Below are 11,334 nucleotides of genomic sequence, written 5' to 3' on the forward strand. Positions count from 1 at the left end.
CCCTTTCACCCCACTTAGCTGAGCCACAGATGTTATTCATATTCATCACAGTGTCCAGCCCTTTGACAAAAGTTACAGAGTTCCTTGGCTCAATAAAAATCATGTGTCATCAAGTTCCTTGGGTTAAGTGCATGCTACTTAGAAAAGCATTTCCCTTTGTCTGTTTGTTTGATGAGATGTTTGGAGACCTCCAACATCTGCATTTCAGTTGCAGCCTGTCTTTCTCTATTCCACTGTTGCCAAATGCCCTTCTCTTGGTTCTACTTCATTCTCCAAGGTGCTTACTCGCTCTGCTCAACTCTACCCTTTGCTATCTTTTGGCAACTCTCAACATTTCCTTGAGTCCAGTGGAATGTCAATATTCTCTACCCAAAATGCAGAATGCTGGGAGCAGAAGGAGGGGGCAATGTAGCTTCACACAGTTTTATTATTTCCTGCCCTCAGTCTCAATCCCAAAGGCTGAAGATTATTTCCAAATGTGCCCTGCAGCCAATCCCATCATTACACGGATATTAGGTCCTACAACCCAGCATGGTGGCTTAGGCATCTCCATGCCTCATGAGACAGTGTGTGGGTTAAGTTTTGACATTGAAAAAATAATAACAACCTTGTAGAACTGATTGAAAACATATACAGTGTGGCAGAGCATGCATGTGGATCTCAGCCTGTGGCTTCATCGATTTGAACAGAAAACATCAGCATCTGGTGCTATAAAAAAATTATTTATAAAATAGACACCTCCTTTAATTCCTCTACTGCAGCATGTAGAAGCTGTCTCTAGCCACACAAGTTAGTTTGAAGGAACATCAGTTTACCTGTGAAAATTCTGCTATGGATAACTATTCTTTTCTTTTTTTTTTTTTTTTGTGAGGAAGTTCAGCCCTGAGTTAACATCCTTGCTAAGCCTCCTCTTTTTGCTGAGGAAGACTGGCTCTGAGCTAACATTTATTGCCAATCTTCCTCCTTTTTTTCCCCAAAGCCCCAGTAGATAGTTGCATGCCATAGTTGCGCATCCTTCTAGTTGCTGTATGTGGGACGCGGCCTCAGCGTGGCCAGACAAGCGGTGCGTCGGTGCACGCCCTGGATCAGAACCTGGGCTGCCAGTAGCGGAGTGTGTGCACTTAACCGCTAAGCCACGGGGCGGGCCCCAACTATTCATTTTTGACATGCAATGAAACCTCATTCTAGTTTCGGGGGTCATGCTGTGATGTTGAAGGCTTCACTGGATAATGTAATGACCAATTTTATTCTTCTCCAAAGAAAATCCAATTGTTGTGTGAACAGAGTGGAGGTAGAGGTGTTTCTAAGATCATGTTACCGTTTTTTTCTGTGTTATTTTAGAGATTGAAGCAAAACAAACCTGCACAGTGAGAGGTTTGAATAAAAACAATAAGAAGAGTAAGAACATATATAGAGAGCTTTTCCTAATCCAGGTTTACCAGATGTCACTTGAGATTCTTCAGACATACCATACTGTTCCAGGACTCTGCGCTGTTCCTGGTGTGTTTCCCATTCTCTCCACTTTGTTGTCATGCTGCCCCGTCCATCACCACACACACATGCACACACACACACTTTTGTTCTTCGCTCATACTGTCATCCTGACTATCACAGAGTGAGCTTAGCTGCCCTTATTTTGTGTTTCATTAACATTCTGTTCACACCTCTCTCATAGCATTGACCCCATCATATTGCCTCTCCTCCCGGTATTAAAAGTTTTGTAAAGCCAGGGACCACATCTTACTGCATTATCAACTCCTGGCTTAGCTCCTAACACATAGTAGGTTTTCAGGAAATGCTGAACTGAAAGAACTATAAAACTAAATCATTCTAAGAAGGATTTCTCTGGGAACACTTTCAAGAGAACTAAGGGTCAAAACTGGGGGACTCTCTAGGTCAATGATTTTTGTGTATTCAGTCTAGTGAAATGAGCCAGGTAGACAGCTTTTTACCTTTCTACAGTCTCTGACAAGTTACTTAACCTTTCTAAACACCAGTTTTCTCACTTATAAAGTGTTATCTACCAAATAAATTGTTGTGAGGCCAAAGTGAAATAATTCATATAAAGTACAGTAGCATTCAACAATAGCTGGGATGGTAATAGCAGAGATCGCCCCTATTTTTGGAGATGATGTTTTCACTCCATCACCAGGATATGCAAATTTCACAAAGTGAGGATTTTTATCTTTTTTCATTCCCAGCCATTAGAGACAGTGCCTAGGAAGGACCTGGCACATAGCAGACCCTCAATCAATACTTGTTGAATAAATAGGTAAATATAGGTTGCTTTCTCTGCAGTGGTGATGGATGGTACAGCTTTATGCATGCTCTCTGGTTCTTCTGAACATTCACAAGACAGCTGGCTAGATGTTTAACACAAGACTATGGATTGGACAGTAACCAAAGCTGATGATTTTCTTCTCTGAAATTGGTGGCTTATTGACCTGATTAGTAGAGCATATCGGTACTCAAGAAGAATGAAATGGAGAATGGAGGAGATGAAAAAAGAAGGCAAAAGGCATGTTCTTTCTTGAAAATCTATCAGACCTGGAAGGAAAACCATGTGTTGAAGTGACCCAGGGAAAACAGAGGGATATACTGAATGACCTCCAGAGGTTCCTTTCAGCACTAACGATCCATGAAGGAGATTTACAGACCCACGTGAATTGACCCCAACTAGCCTTGGCTCGCTGCTTCCCCCCACTTTGGCCAGTCTTCTCACTTCACTCACTATGACAGCTCCTTCCAAACCCCTCCTGCCGCCATTCCTCTGCTGCTGGAAATTACCCCTGGCCCATGGCCTGGGAGGAATGTCTGGGACTGTGGAGGTGGGATGTGCCCAACTTGTGCATAAAGGCAACCGCTCGGCAATACACACAACATGAGCAGAACCAAGCTTGTGTTACAGACAGGCTTCCCATGCAAAATTTGATTTTCCCCTCTTTGCTGACTTGGCTGGTCTGACAGTGGTCACCTCTGGATCACAGGAAGCTCATAGTTGCTATAAAGTCTCTTGGGAGACCCACATGGCCCTCAGATGAGCCATGATCCAGATTTCTTATTTTATTTTTTTCTTTTCCATGGGAATAAGAGTACTTCTCTGCCAAAGGACATATTTTAGGATTTTCTTTTGGCTGCTCTCGAGGGGAAAGTTCAAGGGCTTGGTGATTATTTTACTATGCATAAAGGGCAAGCTGGACCCGTTTGTAAAAAAAAAAAAAAAAAAAAAGGAAGCAAAAATTGCTGTTTCCCTTCTCGTCAGGAACTTCAAATTTGATATCCTGGGCCTCCAGCTTCTAGTCAACCTTTATATCCTAGTTTAGAACTTCTCTTCTGTTTTCTGGCCTTCCACTTACATGACTACCAATGTAGGGGTAGCAATATGGTCACATATGCATTAATCTCTGAGTTCCCCCACTGCTTGCTTTTACAGATTCTTCTCCCCCCACTCACAGGGTTTCCTGAGAGGTGGGGTCCAATAAGAAGTCTTTCTCTGATGTCAGCCTTATCATTTCTTATTTATTTCTTGCATACATGTTTGTGTACCACATGGCTGCTGAGCACCAAACCCTTCCTGGACCGTCTTCTGTGGACTTCCCTAGGGGGCAGCCTTGCCTTGTACATGTCCCAGGGGGAACATATTCCCCGTGCTACAGGCTCTGCTCACTACCCATCCTCCTTTCTCCTTGTCCAGTGGCCAGAGGAACTGACAAAGATAGACCACGATGGACAAACCTTCGTAGCAATGAAGCAGAACAAATGATGAGTGTGTGAGAGCAAAGTTGAGGGGTTTAGAACACTGGAACAGCAGTGTTGTGAAGTAGTCAAAATTTGTCTTGGAGGCCTGCTATAGTCATGTCTTTTCAATGTTGTGTTTCTTTCAGTTTCTCTTTTTTTCTTCCTATGAACACCAGTAAGCTCCCTATGTGTTTGGAGGAAGCAGAAGAAGGCCAGGTGAAGGGAAATGAATGGGGTTGCTCCCCATTCCATCCCACCCAGTTCCCTCTCCTGACCTAATGAGGACTCACCTAGCACAGGACATCAAGCTAAAGTCTCTGTTGGTGTTCTCATCTAAACTTACCTTAGAAATGTGTTTTCAGCAGCACATGTGTGTATACTTCCTCTTTATAGTTAATTATAGTTTAGAATTATTTAATTATATTTTAGAATGTGAGTTGATTTATGAATTAAAAGCAAAAACAAACACTAACCATGGGCAGCAGAAGCTGCCTGGGTAAAGAAGAGGGAAAAACGTAGCCAACTTCATGCTGCCTTCTTCCAGGTGCATGCTCAGGAACAAGGCCATTTTCTTCAATCACTTACACATTGGATTAATCTTTTAGGACACTTACTCTACGGAAGACACCAAGTGGTACTGTGGGGAGAAATACAAGGTACTAATCCTCATGAGGGTTTACATCAGAGGTGATTAAATATGCTTGCAAAAAGCAATACCCACAAACAAAGTAAGGGTTACTTGATGGATTTCATGTGAAGACACTTTGTAATCTACACTGCTCTAAATATAAAAGGAAATATTCCTATTTGTTAATTGAAGTTTGTGTTTTACAATTAAGTGCTGTAAAGAAGGCTGTCACTTCTGACTAGTGTGATTAAGAAAAATACTGTAGAAAAGATGAAATGTGAGTAGAGCTTTGAAGCACATATAAGATAAATATGGGCAGGACTTTGATGAGTAGAAGATGTTAAGAAGAGTGCATCTTAGGAAAATTGCCCTGTGATAAAAGACACTGAGGGAGGAAGGTTTCATGTGTGTAAAGGGTACAGCAGGTTTGGAAAGAAAGGAGAGACTTTCAGAAACATGTCAAAGGAAGGAATTGACTGGATTTATTAATCAACTCCTCAGAGCAGGTAAAATAGAAGGAGTCAAGGAGGACACCAAGGATTTTATTCTGGAAGCTATGTTACCATCAGGAGGTCTGGCAAAGACAAAAGGAGAAGGGGTGTAGGAGAGAAAAACAATGGATTTAGTCCTAGACTTATAGAGATGAAGATTAGGATGGGACATGTAGGCATTAATATTCAGGAGACAACGGAAATTTGGGACTGAGGCCAAGAAGATGTTAAGGCTGTTGATATGAAGCAGGGATCCATCTGTGCAATCGTCCTTTCTAAAGCCATAACAGTAAGAATTCTGGCAAAGGACATTGAAAATAGATGTAAAGTCTAAGAGGGCAAAACCCGGGAGAGGACTCTCACTTAGCGAATGGAAGAGGACACACAGCTGGTGAAGGAGAGAGTGAAGAGGATGAAAAGAGAAGAGGAGCAAGAGTAGTGTCATTGCACAGAAGTTGGAGGAACCATTTTTCAGAAAGGGAGATAGTATTACAAAGTACTATAAAGAGGTAAATCTGGATGTGGACTGAGAAAAAACTAGGGGTCCACTGGTTCCCTATGAGAGAACAGCTTCTAGCAAGTGGTAGAGGGAAAGACTGAGGACAGTGGATGAACTCGCGAGTAGGGAAGTGCGGCAGCCAGGCACGGGATTCCGTTAGAACTTTGAGAATTAGGAGAAGGAAACAGAGGGGTGTGTATTTTGAGGGGGTAGCAGATTTCAGAAACACTGTTTGCTTTTGCTAAGGACTGACCTGAGCAAACTGTAGGTACAGGGGAAGCTTTCCACAGGAAGAGAGAATTTAAGATGCCGTAGAATTTAGAGGGAATTGCTGATAAAGAGAAAGCATCTGAAGGCCAACGTGAATAGAAACAAAATTAACTGTGGAGACATTACCATTAGAAAAGAAGAGTAAAGGCCGCCCCGTGGCCTAGTGGTTGGGTTCAGTGCACTCCGCTTCGGCAGCCTGGCTTTGTGAGTTCGGATTCCAGGCGCGACCTGCACCAATCATCAGCTGTGCTGTGGTGGCAACCCACATACAAAATAGAGGAAGACTGGCACAGATGTTAGCCCAGGGCTAGTCTTCCTCAAGCAAAAAAAGGAGGAAGATAGGTAACAGATGTTAGCTCAGGGTGAATCTTCCTCAGCCAAAAAAAACAGACCTACTTATGGTCTTTCACTGTCATAGATAAAGGAAGGAGTGAATGGCTAAATAATAGGTAGTTATAATGAAGTAAATGTCAGGCAGAATAAAGATGAGGGAGCTCTATACATAGGAGTGAGGCGAGAATTTAAGATGATTCATTATTGATAATCTGGACTCAAAGAGAAGAGACCTATTAAATATCTCCAGATTTGTTAACTAGAAGAAGGCTATGGATGAGTTGTGATTGTTGGCTGGTGTAAGACAAAAATGCATTGAGATGAATTGGAACACGTATAATGAAGGTATAAAGAATTTTCTAACAAAAAATATTAAAAATAACCCTGTTATTTTTCACCTGCCTGAACTTAATTTAAAACTTTGCGTCAGTAAAACAAATCTACTTGAAAGATGTCAAATGTTCCTTATGGAGAAGTTGTCAAGGTTCAGATTTCAATCAACTTTTTATTACAATGGCTTATGAATCCACTTAATTTAGATTTTGTTTTAAAATAAATTTGATTCATTTTTATTATAAATTCTACATAAATCTAAAGCAAACAGCTTGTCATTCATGCTCAGACCTATAAAAACAGGCTCTTGTAAGTCCACCTAATAGGAAAAAAAAAAGAAAGAAATGATAAGTATATTCTTTAACAATGGTTCTTTGTGAACTATGTTTTCATTAGATTTTTAATAACAAAAAGGCCATTTGGTTCAGGACAGAGGGGTATAATAAATGCAGCACATTAAAACAAAATAAAACATACATTACCCAACTGTCCAATACTGAATCTGACAATTTATCAAGTTAACCCAAAATAATAAACCCAACTTTGAGAAAAAAATAAAATAAAATTGGACCCTTTCTTAAAAGAAAGCCATGTTGCTTATGGGACGCCCCACATCAATACAATCTAAGGAAGAAGAAACTTTGTAAAAGTTCAACGTTGAAGGAATTTCTGAATGTGGCCACACCTCATGTACATGTATTCTAGAACTAGCTTATATAATATTCTGGTAAAAGTAGTTGACTCTGGGAATGTGTATTCAAATTATTAACTTTATACTCTCTATAATGTTTTTAAGTCTATACAGTGAAAAATATATCAGACAAGCTGGCTATTACTAACAAGACAAAAATCAAAGGAATAATGATAAAGCTGTATCTCAAATGCACACCACGTACATTGTTTGTCTGTGGGTTTTGTGATGCATACACAGTTCCTGTCTTCAGAATACTCAACTTGGATGGGTAGATTGGGTAGACACATGAACATGGAACATTAGCACCTTACAGGTTAAGGTAAATGCTAAATGAGTTCAGACAAGGGCTATTGCAGTTCAGAGGAAGCCCTGAGATCTGGAGGAGGTAGAGAAAGCTTTATCAGGTAGAAGGTCAGATGAATAACTCATTACCCCATCCTGTTACAAAACAAACAGTTTCCTAGTTTATATAAGTAAAGACAAAGGCAGAGAGACCTAAGTTCTAGTTGTAGTTTCACTGATGATTTTCAGACATGTAATAAATGGTGAGCCTCTTTATGCCCTCATCTCAGCTTAATCATCCCAATATCATAGGTTTACTCTTAGTTTAAGTGGGAAACTCATTCAAGTTGCTGAAAGGAATAGATTCAAAAAAAAAAAAAAAAAGGTCATTGACTCAACTCCAAGAGCAAGGAAGAATTTAGATGAAAGTAGGAAACTGTGAACTTGAGTGAGGAGAATTGGAAAATGGAACTGGAATATAAATTAATGTCGGGGCTGGCTCAATGGCATAGTGGTAAGTTCGCACGCTCTGCTTCGGTGGCCCAGGGTTCACGGGTTCGGATCCTAGGCTCAGACCTACACACTGCTTATCAAGCCATGCTGTGGCAGGTGTCCCACATATAAAGTAGAGGAAGATGGGCATGGATGTCAGCCCGGGGCCAATCTTCCTTAGCAAAAAGAGGAGGATTAGCAACAGATGTTAGCTCAGGGCTAATCTTCCTCACCAAAAAAAAAAAAGGTTAATGTCACTTGCCCCACACACACACCCATTGGCATCCCTCTTAATTGGCTGATTGTAGTCACCACTTTTATTGGGTATAAACAATCAGGGAAATTCTTATTGATTCAGTACAAAAACAGAGAAGAGATCTAGGTAGCTTAAAGTGGTTTGAGTCTTATGTTAAATCTGGAAGAGATTCTGGCACTGGAATATTGAATTGACCCACTTCTCGAATTTTCGAATAAATAGTGAGCTACTAAAGCTGTCACAGAGAGACTTAGCTAAACTGAACACTATAACTATTTTCTATCACTTTGTTGATACCTCCAACTATAGTTATTAATTACAGAATAGTCTGTACAAATTGTTGTAAGCTGTGCATTTTGTTCACTGAATTATAATAATTTTTATTGTAAGATAAATAATTCATGCTATATATTTTTTCAACACACATAATATTCATGATAGGTGGATTAGGTTTCTCATGTATACACTTTAGAGATTCCTGGAGAAAGAATCTAAGAATCCTGGAGAAAGAAATGTTGTCATTGTAAATTCCTGCATCGTAAAGGGAAAAATTGGTTAGCAATACAAAAAAAATCAATGGTGAGGAAGCCCAAAAGCCTGCCAAAATATGGTGCAAAAATGCAGTGGGGTTTTGAGTTGGTCAAGTTTCCCAAGCTTGCCTTTACGTATTTGGATAAAGTTAAGTGCTTTTTCCCCCTTAATTTTTCAACCGTGATGTATTTTCAGGGAAATTTAATCCATATGTTTCTAATTCATTTACTCCAACTCATCAAATGTTGTTTTGTAAGACTAGTCTCTGCTCAAAATTTTTCTAAAGAGTCTTAAGAAGGCCTCTAAACTAGAAATGGGAATACATGCAAGTGGTACCCATTGCCAAACCTAAATTTTCTTGAACCCTGTGTTAAGTAGAAGACTAGCATCTATTTTTAAACTTGGCAAAGCACAGACACTATTCAGCTGCTGACTCAAACAGAGTGAAACAACAAATCCCTGTTATTCGTGTAAATTGTGGATGTGAAAAGATTTCTGTTCCTAAAAATCTATGGTAAAGGATTCAGTTCTTGATAATAACTAATAGAACAACATTGCATTGTACTTTTTCCTAAAACTTTCTCATAGTTATTATCATCCTTGCTTCTCACCATAATCCTATGAGATAGACAAGCTACCCATCTCCATTGTACACTTGAGGAAACTGAGGCCCAGAGAGATTAAGTAACCTTCCCTACATCGCATAGGGATATTGTGGTAGAAGACCTGAAACCCAGTCCTCCTGGCTCTAAAATCCTGGTTCTTTGGACAAATAGTGATGTTGATGTCTCTCCATGGCTCACACAGGGTGAGATAATATCCTGATTTAGGGCAGCAGGGGTGACCCAGTGCATAAAACTCAATATGAGTGTCACTAAGAGGTCCTGTTAGTGACAGGGCCAGGCAAGGTACAAACCTCTTTTTCCAGGACACCTCTGACCTTCATGTGGGGTCAGACAACTGAGTAAAGTTAATATATAGCCATTTACACTTGGAGATTTGGTCTAATCCAATTCTATCTAATTTGGTCTAATCAGTTTATGTACACATTTATTGCAAAGATTATTGCAAAGATTTATTGCAAAGATTAATATGAACTTTTATACTATTAAAAATGATTACATCCAAGGTATCACTTGATTTTCAAAACACTGTCTGAAAGAAAGACCAACGATTGTCCCTATTTTACAAATAAAGAATCTAAGATATGGAGTTACGGAGTTACTAAACTTTCCACATTAAGGGTAGAGTTCAGATGTGTTACATTTTTCACAATTTACTGAAAGGAAGCAACTACAGGTCAATCTTCAATATTAATGATGATGAAATGATGATAATGGTAGTTACCACTGACTGGATTTTTATCATGTGCCGAGTATGTGATCTCAATTATTTGTCACAAAAAATATTGAGGTAGATATTTTCACTCTAATTTTTAAAGATGAAGTAACAGTCTCAGCAAAGTTAGGTATTATATCAGTTAGGACTCTTTTCGTTGCAAATGACAGACAACAAAACGCAGACTGACTTAAGCAAAAACAGAATGTTTTGGTCCCTATAACTGAAAACTCCATGGGCAAGGCTGGCTTCATGTGTGGTTTCATTCTGGGTTGCAAATAATATCATCAGACCTCAGATTTTTCTCTATTTCTTATTTATTCTTTTCCCTATGTTTGGTCTTATTCCCAAGTTCCACATGAAGGCAAAATGGTAACCAACAGCTCTATATCTTTTCTTGCCTCAATAGTATGCACTTGTCCCTGGCTGATATTGGTCCATGTTGAATTACATGTTCCTCCCTGATCAAATTCCTAAATGATCCCTCTGGCTTAGGGCCTGGGTTTCATGCTTACGCTTGAAATTGAGGGTAGGGCCAGTTCTATCCAAACCACATAGAATGAGAATGAGGAAGAAGTGGTCCCTCCAGAAAATCTGAGTGGAGTATTACCAAAATAACAATAGCAAAAAGATGCTAGAAGGTCAAGTAACTACAAATGTCCCCTACTAGTAGCATGCCCAAGGTCAAACAGCTGGAGTGTGGCAGAGCTGAATTCACACTCATGTCTTTTTTAATTCCAAAGTCCGTTCTCTAGCCCAAGGGTTGGTGAATGTTTTCAGTAAACAGAAAGTTAATAAATATCTTAGGTTTTGTGGACCGTACAGTGTCTGTTGCAACTACCCAACTTGGCCATTGTTGTATAAAGGCAGCCATGACAACATAGAAACATATGGGAGTGGTTGTGTTCATAAAACTTGACAAAAAGAAGTGAAGGGCCAGATTTGTTTTGTGTGCCATGGTTTGCTAATCTCTGCACCCCACTTTTCATGATCTTGATCAGCCACAGCCCCCACATACAGAAAAGAACTGGAACAGCCTCTGTGGTGTGAGTAGGTGAATATATTGCCTAGATAAAGGTACAGCAGCCATATAGCTAATGGCCAGTTAAGGTGAGAGCCCCAAGGGCATATGATCCACTTGCTGGATGATCCACCATAGGCTCCTGCTCTAATCAAATAAATTACAAGAAACAAAAGCATTTGGAGAAAATATTTCACAGGTTAGATAATATTCTATACTATATAGGTATTTTCTATATCACAATTTTACCACAAGCTTTTCTCAAGTGTTATTATTCCCTGAATAATTTAACACCATTTCTGACAATCTTTGTGGTACACACAATAATGGACTCCCTAAGATGTCGATGTTCTAATCCCCAGAACCTCTGAATACGTTACCTTGTATGATAAAACGGCACTTTGCAGATGTGATTAAGTTAAGGATCT

Source organism: Diceros bicornis, chromosome 38 (assembly GCF_020826845.1).
Source record: "Diceros bicornis minor isolate mBicDic1 chromosome 38, mDicBic1.mat.cur, whole genome shotgun sequence".
NCBI classification, from domain to species: Eukaryota; Metazoa; Chordata; class Mammalia; order Perissodactyla; family Rhinocerotidae; genus Diceros; species Diceros bicornis.